Source organism: Pelodiscus sinensis, chromosome 26 (assembly GCF_049634645.1).
Source record: "Pelodiscus sinensis isolate JC-2024 chromosome 26, ASM4963464v1, whole genome shotgun sequence".
Taxonomy (NCBI): Eukaryota; Metazoa; Chordata; order Testudines; family Trionychidae; genus Pelodiscus; species Pelodiscus sinensis.
Window position 1 is genome coordinate 11,613,480 of NC_134736.1, and position 18,977 is coordinate 11,632,456.

Genomic DNA, 18,977 nt, shown 5'->3' on the forward strand with positions numbered 1-18,977 from the left:
CTGAAATAGTGAGCTCTTCACACATCTCGGTCTTTCTACCTTGTTCATCACCACAGCATCTAAAGGGCCTTTAATAAGCCTTATCCTTTTCAAAGTCCTTTGTAGGTATCGGAAATATTGACACGAGCAGAGAGTTTCAAGTAATTTAATAATATAGTCAACAGAAGTGAGATCTAGAAGAGGTTTAGGGTGTTTGGAAACGGGATGATTGGAAAAAGGCAAATGTAGTGCCCATCTTCAAAAAAGGGAAGAAGGACGATCCAGGGAACTATAGGCCGGTCAGTCTTACCTGATGTTCCTGGCTATTCCTGGAAAAACCATGGAAGGGATCCTTAAGGAATCCATTTTGAGGCACTTGGAAGAGAGGAAAGTGATTAGGAATAGTCAGCATGGATTTACAAAGGGAAAGTCGTGCCTGACCAATCTGATTAGCCTCTATGATGAGGTAACGGCTCTGTAGATATGGGAAGTCCTTGGTCTCAAGTTGAGCAATGGTCTCAAGTTGTGGTGGGAGAGGTCCAGGTTGGATATTAGGGAAAACTATTTCACTAGGAGGGTGGTGAAGCACTGGAATGGGTTACTTAGGGAAGTAGTAGAGTCTCCATCCCTAGAGGTGTTTAAGTCTCGGCTTGACAAAGCCCTGGCTGGGTTGATTTAGTTGGGATTGGTCCTGCCTAGAGCAGGGGCTGGACTTGATGACCTTCTGAGGTATCTTCCAGCTCTATGGTTCTAGGATTCTATGTCTTCCATAATTCACAGCATAGAGGACTGCCATTTAGCAGCTTATCAAAATTTTTAACCTATAATGACTCAATCAGAGGTCAGCAACTTTTTCAAACCATAGAGCCGAACTACATCGAAATTCAGAACAAGTAGTCAACAAAGAACCATATAAAAATGCCCATTTTCATGACTGAAAATATACAACGTAATATTATTGATAATTGACATGATTAATAATAGCATAAATTAAACATACTCAGAGACTTTATTTAATGAGACTTCTGCTGTTGCATCTTTTTGCACATTTCTTTGAAATTTACATCATAACTGGTCAAATCCAGATTCATGCACGCATTCAGGCTGTATTCTGTCAATCTTATAGCAGGGGCTGGGATGCAGGAGTCTGGGTTGGCATTATGATGAGCACAGAACAGGGGTTCAGGTGTATGATGGGCTCAGGGCAGGGGTTGGGAGGTGTGGAGGATGCAAGTGTTATAACGGGACTGGGGATGTAGGAGTGCATGAGTTTGCGGATATGGGGCTCAGGGCAAGGGGTTCAGGTGTATGATGGGCTCAGAGTTGGTGTGGGAAGGGTGCAGGAGTGTTATGATGCTGCAGCCAGATGGGGGCTGGGCCCCAATTGGGGGCTGGTTGGCCAGGCTTCATTTTTAAATCAAGTAAAATATTATGTCCACTACAAAAGGTATGAATGCTGGCTGTATTTATGGCAGAGGTTGGGACTCTTTTTTGGGTTCTAGCCACTGATGCACAGAAAAATGAGAAGCAAAAAAACCCCTCCAAAATCCCCCAACCCTCACTAATGTGGCTCCCAACTGAGACACCTCACTCCTCTGGCACTCCAGCCTCATAGTGCGAAGAGAAGGGACAGGAAAGACTGAGGTTCAGGGCAGATTTACTGTTCTAGGATTCTGGAGTTAGTGGATTTTGTGGACCCCCTTAAGCTCTGGGGTGGGGACAAAAGTGAGGGATTCGGTGCAACAGGGCTGCCAGCGAGTGGGAGAAGGATGGGGGTGCAAGATCTGGGCAGGAGGTAGGGTGTAGGAGGGGGTGAGGGTACAAAGTCTGGGTGGGAGGTAGGGAGCAGAAGCAGGCTGGGAGTAGGGTGTCTGGCCAGGGTAAAGGGAGCAAGAACAAGGGAAGGTGCAGAGTGGGGAGAGGAGGGAGGGTGCAGGAGCAATGGTGGATGCAGGAGCAGGTTTGGGGTAGGGTGTCTGGCCAGGAGGGAGGGTTCAAGAGAAAGCTGGGTATGTGTGGTCTTTGCAGGGGGAGGGGGATGAATGAGAGGGATTGGGGTGCAGGGGCTTGGGAGGGACGCTTACCTGGCCTTGCACTCCCATTACTCCCAGTCAATGGGAGCAGACAGCTCATCACTATGCTGCCATTCCCCCAGCGGGGTGGGGAAGAGGGGAAACTCACACCGCCCCATGGAATGGGGAGACCTCACTGCTGCTCCAGCCTTATGGTTGCCACACAGCCACAAGGCTGGAGCACCAGCTCCAGTTTTCAGTGTAGGCAGTGGGGGTGAAGAAAGCCCTGACCTTCCCCACTAGACCTGGCTTGCGGAGAGAGTCTGCACAGGGTCAGTAAGCTGCACAGGTCAATATGCCGAGTGTGCTGGGCAGGAGACGGAGGGACAGCTGAGAAGAGGGTTCGAGGGTGTGTAAGAGGTGGAAACTTAGCAGGATGAAGCAGTGGGGCTGTGATGTTGTTGAGGTGGAGAAATTCTGGCGTGGTTAAGCCCTGGCAGGGAGAGGACTTGCATAAATGGGTAGTACCCAGGGGCAGGGATGTCTGCGTGGCTGAAGGCTGTCGGGGCACATGCCGTGGGTTCAAGATGTGGGCAGTGACTTGGCTGTGATTGGCTCACTCAGTCATTGCAGTCTCCCGCATCTCCTCCTCCTCCTCGGGCCCCTGGCAGATCAGCAACCACAGCGTTGTTGGTGCAGCAGGCTCAGAAGAGCCTCAGGGCTGCTGATCTCTGACTCCCCCAGAGACCAGCTCTCCTCCTCATCCGCTACTAGGTGGGTAGAAGGAGTCATCCGAGGTGATGCTGTGAGTGTCAGGCAGCTCGGAGGAATCCTTGTATTCCTCATAGTCTTCCTCCTGCTCCTGCTGCATCCCACTCCAGGCCCTATGGCTCCTTCTCCCCCTACCTGGGTCAGGCTGGACCTTTTGCTGCTCTCCTTTCTTTCTTCCCCCGAGGCCCTGCAAATCCCCAGACAGGAGCACCATGCTTCCTGCACTGGGGCTTGTGAGAGGCACTGGGGGGGGGGGGGGGGGGAAAGAAATCACCCTTCGCATAGGGGCCACAGACAGTACACCCCAAGGTACTGAGACCCCCCACAACTCACTCACAAACGCCCAGTTTCCTCTCCCCTCACACTTCACAGAGATCCCCACAGCTTCCCCCCTCGCCTACTGAGAGGACCCCAAGATAAACATCCTCACTCACCGAGACCCTCTGCTCTATCCACCTCCCAATGCCTGGCAGACACAGCCCAGCTCTCTCCTGTCTGTCTCCCAGCCAGGGACAGGGGTGGGGCAGGCAGGGTCTGTGCAAACACCGGTAGAGCGGAGGGCTTTGCAGTCTTAAGCCATCCCAGCAGAAAACCGTGCATTCCTGGACTCCTGCCTTTGCGTGGGACAGAGGGAGAGGAAGGTTAAGTGAATTGTCGTGTCCCAGGCACAGAAGGCATCATGGCCTACTGGGGTGTCTGGAAAGGGCAGCAACTTCAGCAGCTTCCTGAGAAGCTGGGACGAACCCCCAACCGAGCAGAAGGGGGGAGGCTCCTCACTAGGAAGCGTCACCACCCTGAAATCTCTGTGCATCCCCCTCTCACATATCCAGAGGGAGGAGTGGAGAGAAAGCCTCACCCTGCTCCCGCTGCCTGGCAGCCAGGCTTCTCTGCACCTCCCCTCCACCCCTCCAGCAAAACAGCCCCACTGCCGTTTCCCCTCCACACACACGTCTGCCTATGAGCCTCAACCGACAATAGTAAAATTCTCAGGAGCTGGAGTCTCTCTCTGTGAGCCAGGTCTGGCGGAAAAGGTCGGGGCTTTCTTCCCCACCCCGCAGAAGCCAGAGCTGGTGCTGCAGCCTTGTAGCTGCGCAGGCTCCCCGCCACACGGGGGAGGAAGGGGAGGGCTGAGCGTGAGCCACAGACCACTTGCGAGGTCTGTGGACCACACTTTGAGAACCACTGTTCTAACTTGAAGACTTAGTACCCCATTCAGTCCTGACCTAAACAAATGCAACTTCTAGCAGGACTCTGTACTAGGGATTCAATAGTCTAGTTGGTTAACTGATTAACCGATAAGGGAAAGCTTATAGGTTAATTCTATAGACTACACGCATTTCCTCCCACCCTGGCAGTAAATTTTTTAGCAGGCTGGCCAATATCACAGCTCAGTCCCAGCTTGAGTCAGGTCTTGGACCTACCCCCACTGCAGCTCTGCATTTAAAGTGTATTAGGAGCCAGGTGGGCAGGCAGCCCGGCTCAGTTCCAACTTGTGCCGGGTCCAGAAGCTCAGACCCTACCCCTGGACAAGGGCTGCTGCCACTGTACCAGAGACAGCAGTGTAGGGTGGCAGCCAGCCAGTCCACGAGGGTTTTTTAATTGGCTTCCCTCATGGACCAGCTCCAGCCTGGCACCCCACGCTGCTCCTTCTGATAGAGGCAGCAGCACAGGGTAGCAGAGAGTTCTCTGGGAGTGGAGCTAGCGCACACTGGCTGACAGCCATGCCCCTGGGGGTGCGGCACAGGAGCGGCGGTGGCCCTAGGAATGTGGTGCATGGGTGGCGCTGGCACCGGGTGCAGCGTGAGCGGCCCCGCCCCTGGGCACCCACCAGTCCCAAAAGGTTGGGGACCACTGGACTGGTCGACTAACTGATAAGAATTCATGAAGTTAATCGACTATTCAATTAACCAATATGTAACATCCTTACTCTGTACATCCTTCTACCAAGTCTGGAATTGCCCATGGAATTAGTTTCAAGATACAGGTCACAGCACTGACAAATGCAAGTTGTATATTTATGATGCATGTTTATTGCTATTAAATATATCTGAATGTCCCAGAGTGTTTTGGGATGGATATTAGCGCAGCTTTTAGAGAACATTACACTCTCTGATCTTGGCCTTCTGGGGCAGAGCTTGGGATGGAGGGAGAAGCAGAAAATATTTCTACAACACATTCATGGTGTTTCTGACTATCCAGTGCTTTCCGTGGGACTTTCAGGAAAAACAAAACACCCAATCATATTATACAAGAATACTTCACTGCCTTTTGTTTGTGAAAAATACCGCTGTTTAAGAAGCTAAGCTGTTTTCTTCCAGACACCGACAGCATAAGTTATTCAGAATGATCACTGCCATCAAATGCCATTCACCAATGATTCATCTCTCCAGATGGACTGAACAATCTTATTTTTATTCTGTAATTCCTACTTTATCCTCCTACAAACAAACTGAAGGCCCCCACATCTCTGGTCCACAGTGCAAACAAATGGTCAATAAAGAGCCGTATAAAAATGCCCATTTTCATGACTGAAAATATACAACTTAATATTATTGATAACTGACATGATTAATGATGGCACAAATGAAACATTGTACTCACAGACTTTATTTAATAGGACTTCTGCTGCTGCATCTTTTTGCACATTTCTTTGAAATTCACATCATAACTGATCAAATCCAGCTTCATGCATACATTCAGGCTGTCTTCTGTCAATCTTATGGCAGGGGGTGAGAATGTGGGAATGCAGGAGTTTGGGTTGGGCTGTACAAGGGGCTCAGGGCAGGGGGTTCAGGTGTATGATGGACTTCAGGGTTGGTGTGTGAGAGGGTGAAGGAGTTATGACACTGCAGCCAGATGGGGGCTGGGCACAAATTGGGGGCTTGTTGGCTAGGCTTCATTTTTAAATAAAGTAAAATATTATGTCCAATACAAACATTTTAACATAGTCTTTATTTAGGGTGGGGGGGAGGAATCTCTTTTTGATTGGGGGCCACTGACCCACAGAAAAATCAGTTGGGGACCACACAAGTGAGAAGCACAAAAACCCCTCCAAAAACCCCCAACCCTCACTGAAGTGTTCCCCCAACTAAAAAAAACTCACTTCCCCGGTGCTCCAGTCCCAGAGTTGTGGGGAGGAGCAGGGAGGACTGAGGTTCAAGGCCTTTGGCCAGATTTACTCTTCTGCAGTTGCAGGGTTAGTGGATTTTGTGAAGCCCTCCCCCCACCCCCGGCTCTAGTGTGGGGCCAAAAATGAGGGGTTAAGTGTGCAGGACAGGGCTGCCAGTGATGGGATAGGGATGGGAGTGCAGGATCTGAGCGGGAGATGGGTGAGAGTGCAAGGTCTGGCAAGGGAGCAGAGGCCAGGGAGCGTCTGGCCAGGAGACTTCTGGTCAGAGGGCAGGAGTTGTCTGGCCTGGGGAAAGGGGGGGCACTTTGGCCAGGGGGCTAGGGGTAGGGGGATTGTGGCCGAGGGGTGGGGGCAGGCTGTCTGGCCGGAGGGGTGAGTGAGGGGATGGAGGTCTGGGCATGAGGGGGTAGGGGGCACTCACTTGTTTCCACACTGCACAACAGGCAATGTCTAACATGCCTCCCGCTGCTCCCATTCCCTGGCAGGCAGCCCCCAGGATGAGTTGGCAGGGGAGGCGGCAGGAAGTGTATCCCAAGGGAAGGAAATGTCAGTACATAAGGAGCCATCTTTGCTTCCCGGTTTCCCTCACACAGGGGAAGGAAAACGCTGTCGTGCAGGGTCACGTTTCGCTCCAGTCGGGGGGGGGGGGGAGGGGGTGTGGGACGTTAAGGCTGCAGTGCCCGCGTGGGCTCCCTGCTGCAGAGGAAAGTACGGTGGGGGATTAGCTGAGGCTCCAGAAGAGTCATCCTTATCTGGCTCCATACAGGGCCATATTCGGCTCGCACGCCATAGGCTGCCGACCCTGCTGTAATGGATACTCCATGCTAATTAGGTAATTCAGGCAATTCAGATACCTACTTTTGCACACATACTTTTTTTAAGAATTTGGAGCTGTATTTCTTCATGTTAAATGAGAAATTTCTGTGAACGAACCAGTCACAGCACTAGCCACCAGGAACTTCTGAGCTACCATACTAGCAAAAACATGCAACTTGGTCCTTGGCAAATCAGTGTTATAGTTTCCTCATATACAAAATATGGATAGTAACTACCTACCATACTTCTGGTGTCTATAAAGGTAAAAAAGATAAGAAGTATGGCAAGAGACCATTGTGGCATAACCAGAAGGTCTTCAGTGATCTAAAGATGAAAAAGAGTCTTACAAAAAGTGGATACTAGGTCAAATTACAAAAGATGAATATAAACAAACACCACGTTGGGACAAAATTAGCAAGGCCAAGGTAAAAAAAATTGATCAAACTACCTAGAAACATAAAGGGTAACAAGAAAACATTTTACAAATACATTAAAAGCAAGAGGAAGACCAAGGACAGGGTACGACCATTATTTAAGGAAGAGGGATAAATAATAACATGAAATGTGGAAACAGCAGCGGTGCTTAATGACTTACTTTTGTTTCAGTTTTCTCCAAGAAGGCTGGAGGCAACTGGATGCTTAACATAATGAATGACAGTGAAAATGGGGTAGGATCAAAAGCTAAAATGGGGAAAGAACAAGCATTTCTTAAGATTAAGTTAGGTGTCTTCAAGTCACCAGTGCTTGATAAAATGCATTCTATAATACTCAAGGAGCTGACTGAAGAGATCTCAGCCATTAATTGTTGTCTTTGAAAAGTCATGGAAGACTAGAGAGATTCCAGAAGACTAGAAAAGGGCAAATATAACTCCTATCTATAAAAAGGGAAATACAATCCAGGTAATTACAAGTCAGCTTAACTTCTGTATCTGAGAAGATAATGGAGCAAATAATTAAGGAATCCATTGCAAACATCTTGAAGATAATAAGGTGAGTGCTAAGTAACAGCATGGATTTGTCAAGAACAAATTGTGTCAAACCAACCTTACAGCTTTCTTTGGCAGAGTAACAAGCCTTGTGGATAAGGGGGAAGCAGTAGGTAGGATATATTTAAACTTCAGCATGACATTTGATGTGGTTTCATGTGACCTTCTCATTAACAACGTAGGGAAATGCAACGTAGATGGAGCTATTATTATAAGATAGGTTTATTCAACCAGTTATGCACCCAAGTTCCCACAGGGTAAAGAACCTTGCAATTTGTGGAACAGCTACTAGCGATTTTGCACATTCACAGATCTCTCCCTTCCCCAAATCCCGCCCCTTCCTGCCACTGCCCTGCCCTCTCCTCCCTCATTGCATCCAATCTCCCAGCCTAGGGAGGGAATGTGGCCACAGGGAGGAGAGGGGGAAGAGCTGTTGCAGAGCAGAAGCAACTGTCAGGCCCCTGACCCCTGCACTATGGCACTCCTCAACCTCTGAGGATAAGACAAGAAGCACTGGGATTAATTACAGCAAGGGAAGTTTAGATTGGACATTAGGAAAAACTCCTATCAGGATGGTTAAGCACTGGAGTAAATTGCCTAGGAAGGTTAAGGAATCTCCACCACTGAAGATGTTTAAGAGCAGGTTAAACAAACACCTGTCAGGAATAGTCCTGCCATGAGTGCAGGGGACAGGATTTGGATCTGTCGGAGTCCTTTCCAGTCCTATGATTCTATAAATTAACCCTCAGTTCTCCATAAGGCTATGAATTTACTAGCTGCAATTATTAAGCCAAGAATACCTCTACACCCATCTAGGATTGCTACTTGTCCAGGTCTCCCTGGTCTGGCAACATCATTGGTCTGGAAAGACCACAGATGATTCTAGCCTAGAGAGCCCATCTGCAGAGGTTGAGGGCTGGGAGCGGAACTGGCTTAGCTGGCGACAGCCTGCAGAGGCAGGGACCTGGCAGTAGAGAGCCCTAGACGCAGCTACCACCCAGATGTTTCCAGGGAACACTGGGAGCAGCTGCCACTACAATGCACAGGGCTGGGGGAACCATGGACGAAGCTGCCACTAAACGTGGAGCCGGGGAACCCCGGGAGCAGCTGCCGCTGCTGCTGCCACCACACAGAAGTCTGGGGAACCTCGAGAGCAGCTGCCGCCACATGCAGGGCTGGAGCCAGGGAACCCCAGGAGCAGCTGCTGCTGCTGCCACCCACTGGGCCTGAGTTGGGGATCCCCGGGAGCAGCTGCTGCTGCAGTTACGCAAAGGGCTGGGAACCCTGGGAGTAACCGCCACCGCATGCGGGGCTGGAGCCAGGAGAAGCCAGGAGCAGAGCCCCACGAGCAGACTGGAGACAGCAGACCCAGGCAGGTAAGCCAGAGGAGGTCAGGTCTCTGGGTTCTCCTGGGGCAGCTGCGAAGAAGGGAACACCAAGAGATCCCGGATGCCTGACCTTCCCTGGTCTGGTAAATTCCCTTGTTCGGGACCATTCTGGTCCCGAGGGTGCCAGACAAGAGAGGTTCAACCTCATTTCAGATGTGGCAATTCCAGACACATGCCTCAAGATGAACTTTAAAATGTGTAAAAAAAACATATGCAATATTTTTGTTTTGTTTTTGTTCCTGTTCCAAGATAAGCTTTCCTTATCAGATAGCGAGGCTCTGATTCTGCACAACCCTTCAGATAATACTTAAAGGACACTAGTCATCTCACTTGGAGTCCAAGCACTAAAGTGCTCTGCTAAAATGAGGAGCTGAATCCTTATTTCGGATTCTTCCACCGTTACTTTAAGATGCTCTTTTTCTCTTTGCCATACCTTAAAAAAAAAATCTCATTTTAAAAGGAAACCTAACAATCAATATTGGTTTTGCATAGAAGACCTTCAATTATCCAACTATACATTTCAGAGGGGTAGCCGTGTTAGTCTGTTTCAGTAAAAACAATGTCCTATGGCACCTTGAAGACTACCAAAGGTATTTGGACATAACCTTTCATGGACTGGAATCTGCTTCATCACATGCATGACTACACAGTTTAGTTACGAGAGATGGTATGGTTAGTATGGAATGGGGAAACAAAAAAAAAAATCACAATTATTTTGGACCTACTTATTTACCTCCTAACTTCATCCGTCAGAACTTAACTGATCTATATTTTGAAATATATCAGATGCTTCCACTATTAGATTCTAGTGGGAATATAACTCACCAATACACTTTGCTAGTATTCGCCTCCTTCCCCAGCAAGTAATTACCACAGTATTATAGAAGGTTCATTTAAATGTTCTACAATAAAAATATTTCCCCTAGTTAAACTATATTTGTTTTCCTAAAACTTCTAATCTGAAAAGCTGTACCTGGACAACATTGCTTCAGGAATATGCAAGGTTAAAAGCATCGAAACAAAATGTAGACCACACACAACACAATGCATGGAACACATAAAGCTCATATTCCTATCTTCATCATGTTTATCTGACCTTATCTACACAGAGACAAAACTGTACAAAGGAATCAAACTCCCTAGTGTCTCAAATGTAACTGCGCAAAATAAATAAGATAGGAATGGTAGTCTTCACACATATTGCTCTCACAGGCTCCAATCTATCCAGGTACGAAGGACTTCATCACACACACTGGGTACCCTCAACTTGATCACAGGCAGTATTTGAAACCTCAGGGCCAAAAAGCAATCCCATTACCTGAGCTCATGCTTGTCACATCACAGGGTTTTTTAGCGATACGTGACATTTTCTTATTAAAGCAGATTGTGAACTTGTGTCCTTTTCAGAATGCTTTCAAGAGAAAAATGTGTTATATTTAGTAGCCATATGGTCTCCCTCCTTCACACACGTGGTTTCTAGCACTAAGAGCTGACATTAGTTTTTAAACCCCTGGCCTACAATTTTTCATTTTCACTTTAATTCTTGAAACTTAGCCATGCTTTTAAAAAAATGAAACTCGGTGTTTGATGGAAGCAGGGAACATGTTGAATGACATTGGGTGATGTAATGTAAAGCTTCCTTCTGGACTGGGTGAAGACGTTCTGAGAGGTGCAAAACAATAACCTCGACAACTCATTTGAATAATGTAACATTTACCACACACAGAATCCTAAGAACCTTCTTTTAGGTAGTTCATGTGGCAGATACTCATATGGCTCACGGCTCTCTCAGCTGAGAGATTTATTCCCCACTGCAGTCCAGTCTGATTTACAAAATTTTAGGGAAAAATGCAGGAACTTTTTGCTTAGCCTATTGTCAGTTGCTCTTATTTGGTGTGTGTCCAATATATTGTGTTTGCTTGCTTCATTCAGGTATTGATTTGACTTGTTTTGTACTCGTCTAGCAAGTTTCCTAGTCAAATACATGCTAGCTACAATTTGTGTTTTCAAGCCACTTCCTGCTAGATGCATGAAGTTTTTTCTCTCTCTATATATATAAAAATAATCTTTTGCTGAGAGACAACAGAGTGACAACATGCCCCAGCAGGGGCTCTTATACATTTCAAAGGAGGAATGCGGAAGTGCCTATCAACTAGTTGAGTAGTAGATGGAAATTCCATTGACTATTCGACCAGTAAATTAACCGTTATTTAACATCCTTAATTTGCAGGGTTCTACAGATCAATTGTCCACTTAGTCCAGTGAAGACTCACCAATGCAGACCAATACCAAGTGCTTCAGAGGAAGATAGAAGAAACAGCCAATTACTGGATAACCTGCCGCCCAGGAAAGTCCCCTACAAACCCCATATTTAGAGGTTGACTTAAACAAGAGACTTTATATCCCTTTCTGGGTCTTCTTAAATAATTTCTTATAACAACTCTGGATGTACTTGCTAACCACGGAATTGCCTAATGCTTTTTTATAATCCTGCAAAAGAAGGACAAGCATGATGAGGCCAGCATCATGCAATTTCATGGATGTTAAATACTTTCTCCAAATTACCATTCAAGCTCCTGTCCACCCCTTTGAGGAGCAACAGGTCTGAAAATTACCATCAACTTGTGCCCATCAATTAAATACAATTCACGCCTTCTGAAACAACAGCAGGAACCAGCATCTGTAACGCTGATCTGTTATTTAACGTATTTTTGCCTGCCACTCCTGTTCTTTTATCAGATTTCTGGAATATGGGTAGGATACAAAAAAAGAGTCTCTTGGAGGCTGACTCAATTTCCAAAAACATGCATGAGTATCCAAGGCCAAGCTACCCATTGATGCTTGGATGCCAGATCCCAGTGAACTGATGCAGTCACCCTCTGATTGAGCTACATTCTCAGGTAATCATGAATGGGACTCCAGAATCAACAAAGTGCATCCACACAACTCTGGCTTTCTGCAGATCATGAGAGCCATGGCTTTTGAAGTATCCCTAGAAGATTACAAAGAGTAATCTCAACCCTCCTCCCCATGTCCAAACAATCCATAAAACGATCCATGAAAAATCAAGTATTTCTTTGAAAGGACAGTATACACACATGCATACATCTGCACACACAAATGTATGCAAGTGAGCAATCAAAAATAAAAAACACACACAATACATGACTTTAAGACCTGCCTTTCTGTAAATTCCTCACTCAAACCCTTGCATACTTAAGAGGATGCTCTCTTTCTGTTCCCTGTATAACATATTTTACCTTTGTGTAGTCTAAAAAGTTACCTCTTACAGCCAGCCAAGGTACTGTTTCCACCTGCTGGAGATAGGGACACGGCCAGTGAACCAACCATCCCTTCTTATAGAAAGGTAGCAATGTAATCCAAACAGTTTATTCCTGTTGGAACCATATTAGAAAGAGTAAAATAGCCAAGAAATTAGCATGAGCTAAATACGCAGGAAAAACAAAAGTTTCTATGATCAGTACTTGAGCATAGGATCTCACACACAAAAAATAAAGTAAGAATTTTAGGAAATGTAACCACAGTCCTCAAAACTTCTCTTAAAGCAGACAAAAGAGTAGCCGTTTGATTTGCTTTTCCCCAACAAAAGCAACTGTTTTAGAGGACAATGCTTTTATAGGTCAATATCAAATCAGTGTGGTTAGTAGGAAAGTACTGTACTAAATCTGGATGAAAACCAAATAAGAATTTCATCCAATTAACAGATTTTTTTCTTAATATAAGATCATTAACCAGTGCTATAGAAAGTTGCAGGAAAAAAACTCTCTGGTCTCCCAGCAGCTTTTCCCATTCTTTAAAAATTCCTCCTTCAGATGCACAGTCACAAAGGTTCAAAGGTCACCAGAGCCTTTGTACTCAATTCTATGGCAGTTACAAACAAACTTTTGTTCTTGTTTCTTCAATGAAATAAGCTGCAGCAGCTACAACAACTGAACTTTACTTCTCAGACTTGCATGTGCATCATTCAACTGAAGGACTCTGGAACTTCATTTGCACTTCAGTAATAAATTATCAGACTACCCTGTGAAATAAAATCAATTATTGTTTATTAAGTCTACTGCAAGAACACATATTACACTTCTATATGCAGATATATGTGAAGGAAGAATCCATTGTAAATTATTTTTAAAAATACTTAAAATATTAGTTTAAGAAATGCTGTTTTCCCTGAACAAATTTTTAAAATTATTGCTCATTCATATTTTTATACCATAAACCCCATTTGTTTTAGAGTACAAAAAAAAAAAAAAAAAAGTAACAAGGCTCTCATGATGACTTTAATAGCGCATTTGCAATATTAAATAAAAATGCAATGGTCTTAAAATATAAGCATGACACAAAATAAAATACATTGTTGAATAGGTGTTATTATGTACTTATTCTAGAAAGGAAAACCCTCTTATAGAAATAACAGCCAAAAACAACAAATTATTTTTATTTTATGCCCCTGCCTGGGAGGAGAGAAACCATACTTGCAAGTTACTGCATGCAGTTACTCAACTATACTCTCACTTCCTCAATTCCAGATAAGGAAATGTTAGCAATATTTTGAAATATACTGTCAATCATTTCAACTGTAATTGTAAAAGTTTTTTTTAAAGGAACAAAGTTTACTCAATCATTTCTATAGTCTAATAAATTTTAAAAACTGCTCTTCCACGTACAAAAGAAAAAAGTCCTGAATTTAAAAAAATAATATAGATGCAGACCACACTTTTGAAAAGGCTAATTGTTCCTAGCAGATGTGAGTCAGCTCTCTAGACATGCATCTCCCAAGAAGTACAACACAAAAGAGAACAAAGCAATTTTAAAAATAAATCATACATTGGCTGTGAGACCAAATGAAGGCATTCGTGACCAAAACAGAGTAAAGGGTAAATAAATCCCAGGAAACATTCAAGGGTTTTACCAACCAGGAGACAAGTCATTTCTGAATCTTGCCTCAAGTACGTTTTCTTCACTGAAACCCTGCTTCCATTCCCACTTTAGTTAACCAAACTCCCAAGAACGTCAATAGGATAGAATCAAGTTATATTTTGACTTAGGCTATCCCTGCACTATAGAATTCTGCTGGGATAGCAAAGTTGGTCAAGATTGTAAAAACATGTGATGTTTTACCAATACAGATGCACCAGCAGAAGACCCCAGTACAGATTAGGGGTGTGAATGACTAGTCAACTATTCGATAAGCAAATGCTTATCAGATAGTTGACACCCTAGTCAACTAGTCCTAGTTGCTCCAGCCCCACTGCCTCTATTAGAAAGAGGCAACAATGGGGGGGGGAATGATGGGGTGCTTCAAGCAGCAGCACCACTTGGAGCCCAGAGTCAGACCGGGGAGTTGGCCCCGGGATGCATGCAGCATTTCAAAGCGGCAGCGCTGTATGGAGCCTGGTCAGCTGGGGGGGACTCCGCTGACCCCGGGCTTTGAAACGACACAGGGAGCTGAGTCCCCGCTGGCCCCGTGCTCCCCACAGTGCTTTGGCCTTTGAAGTGTAGCAACAGCCCTGGGGCTATTGCTACACATCAAAAGCAGAGGTGCCCTTATCAACTAATCAATGCAAATTAATCTAAATTTAATATCCCTAATACAGATGTAGTTATATTGGCTCAACTCATCATTTGCCAGTATAACTTGTTTCATTTGGGAGAGGGGGTTAGGTGGGGAACGCAGAATAAGCTATGTGGGAAAAAAAAAAAAAAAAAAAAAAAAAAAAATCACACTTCTACACTAGGAACGGGCAGTGGGATTTTTTTCAGAATCAAGTTGATGTGAACATTGTTCAGACTTACATAACTAAACATGTTATCTCACTTCCAGGAAACACTAAGGAGCAGATTTTAATTTATTAGACAGGCATTTGGTGGGATGTTTTAAAAAGCAATTAGGCACTTAACTCCCATTGAAATTAATATGAATTAGGCCGTAGACATCAGAAAATCCAACTGGGAGATTAAGCGCACCTTTGGTGATGAAATAAAATTTTGAAATTCTGGTCCTAACTTCCCCAAAGTCGCTTTCCAGTGAGTTTTTCCTAAGTTAAATAAGTTCCTTTCTCTCCTCCCACAAACCTGCCTTATATATCCATACTGATTTCTTCTCCTGCCTGCTTTGCCTGTATTTTTTGCTCTCTTTTCCTCATCTTGTATGAAATCACCTTGCAAATGCAACAGCTTCAACTGCAAGAATCAAGGAAGTTCCCTCTCCAACATCCTGCTACCTCTGTCTTGTTCTCATACTATCACCAAAAGACATCAAACTACTTCTCTAACACTAAATGCTGAGTCTGTTTTTCCAATGTGCTCCCTTGTGACTGTGACACGGCACAGTGACCGAAGAATTCATGTGATAATTTTCATGGAACATTGTTAGCAAAATAAATTACAGAAAACTGCTTTTTGATTAGCAGCAATGATTCTATGAGGCAATTTGCTCTGCTAATCAAGGCAATTTAATGTCTAAGGCTAGGTCTATCTTATATGAGTATAACTTACATCACTCAGGGATTTGACTACAACACCCTGCCCCTGCGTGAAGTAAGTTACACTGACATATGCACCAAAGTTGCCCTAGCCAACAATATAGCTCCAACCACTGTTCATAGAACTGATTTAATTATGCCCACGTGGGGGAGAGAGAGCATTCCCACCAGACATGTTGCAGCACTGTATGTGTAGACAAGCCCTACGTATCTTGCTTAAGAGAGCCCCAGAAATGTTTACAATCCAATGGAAAATGTTAATTTAAAAATTAGATACACTTCTTTATAAAGTGATCAATATAACTCCAATAAATGAGACACCCAGAAGATTACCTCCTAAGAAAAAAAACAAATGTTTAATCTTAAAAGTGCTCCTAACAAGGTAATACCACTAGCTCTAACAAGGTAATACCACTAGCAAGGCACCTTTTAAGAGACTGATTATCTAGATTTGCCAATGTGTACCTAATAATAAAACATATAGCTATCGAATTTTCTTCCATATATTTCAAAGTAGGGATGTTAAATATCGGTTAATTGAATAATCGATTAGCCTCATGAATGCTTATCAGTTACTCGACTATTCTGTAGTCCCTGGGAGTGAGGCTGTCAGCCAGTGCACTCTGGCCTCACTCCCAAGGAGCCCCCTGTCACTCCACGCTGCTGCCTCTGGCAGTGTGGAGTGCCAGGCGAGAGCTAGTCTGCAAGGGGAGCCGGTTTAAAAACGAGCTCCCCTCGCAAACCAGCTGCCTGTCCGGGGAGGGGAGTTGTCTGAGCTCCCGGACTCAGAACAAGTTGGAACTGAGCCAAGCTGCCTTCCCTTCTGGCTTCTAATACACTTTAAATGCAGAGCCGCAGCAGGGGTAGGTCCCAGACCTGGCTAAAAAATTTACTGGCAAGCAGGGAGGGGAATGCATGTAATCTACAGCATTAACTTACAAGCTTTTGCTTATCAGTGAATTGGTTAATCAGCTACACTACAACATCCCTATTTCAAAGCACTCTACAAAAAGATAAATATAATTATGTACCTTCTTTATAGACAAAGAAAAAGAAAACTTCAGAGGGGCAAATTTTGCTCAACATCTCTTAGAACATTCTAGTGATAGAACCTGAAGCAGAATTACATTGAATAGTAACTCCAAGATCCATAATCTTTCAGTTTCTATCATAACAGTACAAACACTAACAGCTACAAAAGAATAATCGTAGGGTCTAATTCAATTCTTTTTAATCTTACCTTAACACAGAAGCTATGAAGACAATGTATTGAGCAACACAGCAATTCATTGATCAGTAATGTATGTTGAAATACTGTTTCAGTTAGCTATCCTACCAGAAACCATTATTGCTGAACTGTTCAGAAGCCATATTTTATGCAGCCACAGAAGCCAGAAAGGAATACAAATGTGGTCTCAAAGCAAGCTAAAATAATAATATTGCTCATCTACAAAAGCCAAAGGCATAATTTCTGATCTCAGTTTCACCACTGTAAATACATAGCTAATTCACACACACACCTGCATAGCTGAAATGAAAACTGTCCCCAAATGATAGCAAATTGCCAGTGCACATATAATATCTATATACCTATGGTCAATATGTGAATATTCAAAATAATATTAACAAATTAGATAAATCAATAAGCAAGCTGGTATAGTATACATGGAGAATGTATTAGATTGATTACAGTGTTTATCACCTTAAACAATCAGTAGCTAATTAACAATGCATTTCATGAGGAGGTAATAAAGTTTCTTCCTGGTGAAAGTCAGATTGGAAAAAGTCATCAACCTTAACCGTGATTATTTTCCTGTCTATCACTGGAGAAGTAAATCCAATTGAGTAACTAGCTGAAAGGGTAGTTTGTACTGCACACTCACTTCATCTAAACAGCAGAGAAAGCAACTTAAATAAAACTCAAAGTAGTCTGGGGATAATCTCACAAATAACCAGTGGTCCCAATTTGCTAATCTAGCCTATGGAGTGTCTCTCTGCACTCACGTAGGCCCCAACAGAAGTCAGTGCCAGGTCCCCCCCCTCAGAAGAGGCTTACACCTTCTATAAAAGTTTGTGTAACTTGAAAAAACTTAATGCATTAATACGTAAAACTCAGACTTTTCTACTACCAAATTTCAGTTTTAAAACTGAAATTTATTCTCTTGGAAAAAAAATTCTATTCAAACTTTACATTGATTTTTGACACACATACACAAAAGCATTTTCATCAATACCTCTTAAAGGGCTTTACAATCTGGGTAAACACCATTATCCCAATTTCCTGATGGCGCAACTGAGGCAGGATAGGGTAGTAACATAACTTAAGTCATTGGAAGAGATAGGAATAAAATCCAGATCTCTGGATTAGCAGTGTGATGCCCTAGGAACTGAACAATGCGAGCTCTCCTATGCCTTCCTACTCCTCCACTTACCATGAGTATTGAAAATTAATTATTGTGGAGGAGTAAAAATTAAGTCATTTTACTATTTGTCGTAACACAAACAGCATCACCAAAAGACATTTGTTTTCACCTCTGTAACCCACTTTAAAAAAATTGTAAATGTAAATACTACAAATGAACAACAACCCACCAGAGCTCAGAGTTAGTGTATAGTTAGTAGTATCAGAGGGGCAGCCATGTTAGTCTGCATTTGCAAAAACAACAAGGAATCCTGTGGCATCTTAAAGGCTAACAGATTTATTTGAGCATCAGCTTTCATGGGCAAAAACGCACTTTGCCAGATGCAGTTTGGTGAAATTAATCCAAGTCCCAGCCTCTTCCAAGCCTATCATATTGCTTATTTGGTAGCTTTGTGATTTTATGATGGCCTCTGCTCACTGAAGTCCCACGACTAGGAGTACTGCAATTCAAGATTTGAACATACAGGTTCAGTTGTGTGAGGAAGCTTGTAAAGCACATGTCCAAATTACAGTACTCCTGGCTGAAGCCACACTGTTACAGTCTCACCTGAGTATCTAATCCACTCAAGGTTTTAGAAGAAAAATTCACAAATGTACTAAAGTCTCTTTAAATCTTCCACCATTTTATCCCTCTCCATTACTTAGCAGTGTGCTGGCAGACCCTGAATCATCTTAAATGGCTCAGAACTAACAACCGAAAGAAACAGCTCTTACAAATCTCATAGACACTGGAGACAGAAAGAAACTATTAGACACTGATGTGCTGCCAATATTTTAGCAGGCATTTCCAATTAAAATAATCCCCCCATTCACAATGAAAACAGCACCCTGGGGGCACTTATTTGATGAGGAGAGGAAGGCTTGGGGAATCTATTCATATTTTTCTCTTTTAAACAAACCCTCTCTCATGACTATAACAAAGTAAGAGAGCACCACCTAGTACACACGTATTTTTGGAAACATTCTACCT

At 44.0% G+C, this 18,977-nt stretch overlaps 1 protein-coding gene across 6 annotated transcripts in view; it reads right to left on the reverse strand.

The window, feature by feature from the left end:
* The window catches only part of ARHGAP32 (Rho GTPase activating protein 32), a 465,356-nt gene that overhangs the window by 442,303 nt on the left and 4,076 nt on the right, over positions 1-18,977 (reverse strand). The window contains exon 1 of one of the 6 annotated variants that reach the window (XM_075909244.1): positions 290-314. The exons of the other annotated variants lie outside the window; for them this stretch is intronic. The gene's annotated coding sequence lies outside the window, so the exon portion shown is untranslated. Of the gene's footprint in view, positions 1-289; positions 315-18,977 lie in introns of those variants that run through there. 6 annotated transcript variants of the gene reach the window in all.